This window comes from Elephantulus edwardii, unplaced genomic scaffold (assembly GCF_000299155.1).
Source record: "Elephantulus edwardii isolate Elephantulus edwardi_28Jun2011 unplaced genomic scaffold, EleEdw1.0 scaffold00017, whole genome shotgun sequence".
In the NCBI taxonomy this organism is placed as follows: Eukaryota; Metazoa; Chordata; class Mammalia; order Macroscelidea; family Macroscelididae; genus Elephantulus; species Elephantulus edwardii.
The window spans coordinates 20,270,960-20,275,702 of NW_006399767.1; positions in this window are offsets into that span (position 1 = coordinate 20,270,960).

Here is a 4,743-nt window from a genome sequence, read left to right on the forward strand (position 1 = left end):
TCTGACTGGTACAGGAGGAGATTGTCCCTCCTTCCCCGGCAGAGCATCTGGTGGATTCGAACCGTGCACCTCTGGGATTGTAGCTGCAGCTTCTTGCCACTAGGCCACCAGAGCTCCCCTAGTTCACTTGTTTTAATATTCACTCATTGTTGCACAATTACGTACCTCCCCTCCCCACCCCGTCCTCTTTGCAATGACATATCTCTTATTCTGGGCTGTTGGAAAGACTGTAAATTGAAGCACATCAACAGGTACTACTGAAGAAAGGCCTGGCAACCTATTTCCAGAAAAATCAGCACTTGAAACTCTATGGAGCTCAATTCCACTCTGATACATGTGGACCTGGTAACTGGTACTAGAAGCAAAAATAAACAAGAAAGGGGCCCTCTCTAAAGTCATGCTGGAGTTCAGACTTTCAGCCTTCTGAACAATGAGAAATTTCTGTTCCTAAAAGCCACCCCCTTCTGCTGTTTCTGTATGGCAGCCCTAGGTCGCATCCCAAGTACTGGAACAGTCAGTCCAGGGAGTTTTAGCTCCCTTGAATTCCTTGCTGTCATCTAATTTATTTTTTTTTTCTAAACCCAACCAAAGAGGATTTAGAATGGCTCAAAAGAAATAAACCAAAAAGAAACATTTCAAATGAGCTAAAATTTTTAACATCTCACTGTGAAAATCATCATTCATTGATTAATGTGTTGCTCTAATGGCTGAAATAATAATGCATTGCCTCATACTGATAGCCTAGTAGTAAGGAGTTGTACTGCCAACCCAAAAGCCAAAAGCAGGTAGGTGGGTCAAATGGGTAATCTCCTCCCTTGCCATTTACAGCCTTCGAAAACCCACTAGCGAGTCAGCTATGAGTCGGTTTCCACTCAGCAGCAATCAAAGAGAAGGACTTTGAACTAACCTTGTAGTATGTTTGATGAATATTTGATTACTATTTAGGAGTTTGTGAGGTGATCAAGTATCAAAGTGTCCATTAAGAAACTGGTGAAATGAGGCATCCTGGAAAAGGGGACTCAGTTTGGGTTAATAAGAGAAAGACCTGGGTTCTGGTCCCCATTCTACTGTTTCTTACTTGGGTCACCTAAAAACTTTCATTATCAACTGTTAAAGGAGGTAGTGGGACGAGGCCAGGAGTTCCTAAGTGTTACTGTGCATAAGAAATGCTTCAGGGAATTTGTTAAAGCTCCAGATGCCTGAACTCTATGCCCAGAGATTCTGCCTCAAAAGGTCTGAACTAAAAACTAGAAACACCTTAAAATTTGAGTTTCCTTTTCCTCTCCTTAGGGGGTTCTGGCATCAGAGACCCCCTCATTCTCCTTCCTTCCTCACGCTTCAACTCCAGGATTTCATGCCAGAGCACCCTCTCCGTCCGTTCTCTTCCCTTAGGGGATTCTGAGGCCAGGGTCTGCAGATATTCTGGAAAACTGGACAAAATCCTCAATATTTTTTCTTTCTGTAAGTGTCTTGAAATTCTTCACAATTTTATCTTTGGACTTGTGCTTTGTAAGTGAAATCTGAGGGCACAATGGTGTATGCACATGAATAGAGAAGATAAGTACAATGTGAGTGTTTGAAGTTCTGTCCTTTGCACAGTGTGTGCACTATGGCCCATGAACATAGAACTAAAAATAAGGACAAGGTATTGTGTCTGTGACAGAATAAGCAGAACTACCGACAACTCAGAGTGGCCACACTTCCTGTTAGATCCAGAACTTGCTTTGAACATGGAACAAAGTCAATGGCATTCTGAGAACTACAAATGAGCTAGGGACCTTAGTGTGCTCTTTTTCAGGTGGCCTAGGGAGCTCTGATGGCTTAGTGGTCAGGAAATGCAATACCAACTCAAAGGCACACAGTGTGAACTCAACCAGCTGCTCTGCAGGAGAAAGATGGGCAATCTCCTCTTGTGTGATTTACAACCTCTAAAAACCCAATGGAGAGTCGGCTGTGAATTGATTTCCACTTGACATTACTTAACAACAGCAACAACAAGCGATAAGAATTTGCATTGTCAACTCAAAGGTAGGGAGTTTGAATTCACTGGCCGCTCCAAGGGAGAAAGATAGACAATCTTGTGCATTTTGTAGCTTCTGAACCTGCGGGAGGGTCAGCTGTGTGAGTTGGTTCTGACAGCAATGAGTAGAGTAACACCTAGGGAGCTCTGATGAGTAGGCTGTAGGGAACTGTGCTGAAAGCCAAAAGGTGAAGCCGCTCTGGAGGTTTGAATCTACCAGAGCTTCTCAGGAGAAAGATGAACAATCTCCCATGCTAGGCTGAACGTGATGGTGTAGAAGGAAAGAGGGCAGCTCAGTTTCTTTTCCTTTATTCCTTCCTTACTCATCAATAAACCCAAGGCAGAAAGTGCCTGTAAAATGTGCAGGTGTCAAGAAGTGAAGTTAAAACTTTCTTTAGTTCCTTTTGTGCATTGTCTCCACTGTTCTGGTAAGAACAAAGACTATCTGTATGTTTGCATTACAAAATGCACTATGCCATTTTGAGGATTCTTCATAAGAGATAAATGTTCTTACAGTCTCATTGTAAACTGCCACTGCATTATATAAAAAAATGAAAGCCAAAACTCACACTGGTACTTTAAAATGCTAATTTTTCTTTACTTAGCTTGCAGAATGATAGCAAATGGTAAACACTGGCAAATAAAAGAAAGACTGCGGGAGAAAAGGGAGAAGCGTTCTTATTTTGTATGGCGAATGGCACTTCCAGCTGCCTTTTTAAACTAGAGACCTGCATTTTTCATTTTGCACCGGGTCCAGGAAGCTATGCCCTTGCTCTTGGATAGACAGTATCCCACTCTGCAGCAAGTGGCCAGATGAGCAGGCTGGACTCCTAGGAGTCCCTGTAGTGGTACTTGATCATAGCTTCCTGGAGGTACCATCACTGGTTTGGAGCATCACTGTCTTGGCTTCCTTTGGGATACTTTTTGCCCCCTAGCTGGCAGCCTGACCCTGTTCTCTCTAAGAAGAGCTCTTTTTGCAGCACCAGTGATTTGTCTGCTGTCATCAACTTTCTGATCATGAAGAGCAATTTAGCTTTTATTAGATCCTGGATTCTCCCTCTCTTCCTCTCCCCCTGCCTTACAATTCATTCTCCTGTTCTTAAATGTTCTGCCTCAAAGTTTTCACTTCCTCTGCAACTGACAGCTTGCTCTCTCTGGCTTCCCATTCACTGTCCAGCAGCCATGCCCCTGCTTGGCACGTCTCCCTGCCTATCCAGATCATTCACAATTTCTGCTCCAGCTGCAAGCTTCTACATCCATTTTCCAGGTGAACTTTGATGGAATGTTCTTTCCAAGGGTCAATTTCCAATTTCTTCATGCTCCCAGCTTACAACTTGTTGACACCTCATCACTCAAGTTGGTTGAAAATGAACTGCACAATCTTCAACCATTCTTAATTTTGACATAGCCAAGACATAGCCATTCTCTGTCTCCTCTGAGTTTTTATCTCCCCCACCACCACCACTGCCAAGTCACCAAGTGTCCCAGCAGTCTGGCACAATTACTCATAACTTCCGTTTCATCCATATTGTACGTAGAACCTCTTCTATGTCTCTCTGTGAGTTCCAACAGGATTTGATTCACTTGCTGAGCTCAGTAGTATTTCATTCCTTCCAACCTTCATCTTGACTAATCTTTTTATGCTCAGCCCAAGTACTACCTAAACTTTGTTTTGTTGGGTTTAATATTTACATTCCATCTTCTCTTTACTTAGATTTACTTCATTAGGATCATTTTCACCTCTGAAAGACTTAGAAAATTACCTGAGAAAAATGTATAATCTCACACAGCTCTAGATTGCTAAAGTCTTGATATTCTGCTCTTCCCCTCTGTTCTCTAAACAGGAGGCACCTCTTCCTGGGCCACTGAATCATTTCTTCAAGTTGTTTAATTGTATCTTGAAGGCCAGATCCTTCTTTGCAGAGTTGTTTCTTTTGGACCATGCTTTATACAAAAGATGCTGATTTTTTTTTCTCATTTTATTTTATTTTATTATTTTTGTGTGCATGTACCGTCAAATCAGATCTGACTGGTACTGGAAAGATGCTGGTTTGATGTTCTGCTTTTTGTTGGTCATCTTTTTATTTTGGAAATTGCAAAACTACAGAAAAAATAATAAGATTAATATAATGATCTTTTCAGTCACTTGCTATGCATCTGAGAGCTGGACAATGAATAAAGATGACAGAAGAAGAATCATTGCCTTGGAGTTGTGGTGTCGGAGAAGAGTACTGAATATCCCATGAACTGTGAAAAGAACAAACAGATAAGTCTTGAAGAAGGTGCAGCCAGAATGATGCTTAGAGGTAAGGATGGCAAAGCTTCGTCTCACATACTTTGGCATGTTGTTAAGAAGGGATATTCCTTGGAAAGGGACACCATGCTTGGGAAGGTGAAGAGGGGTCAGTGAAAGAGAGGAAGACCCTTAATGAGATGGCTAGACACAGTGACCACAGCAATGGGCTCAAGTATATCAGAGATGATGAGGATGGTACAGGATAGAACAGGGTTCAGATCTGTTGTTTACAGGGTCACTGCGAGGTGTACTTGACTTGACAGGACCTAACTACAATGACCACCATATACTCCACGCCAGAAGTAACGAATTGTTAGCATTTTCCTGGATTTTTTTCTTAGTATATAAATTATATACAGGGGACCTCTCCAAAGTACTGAAGAGCAATGGTGTCTCTTTGGAGATTAAGGTGTGCCTGATACAGGCC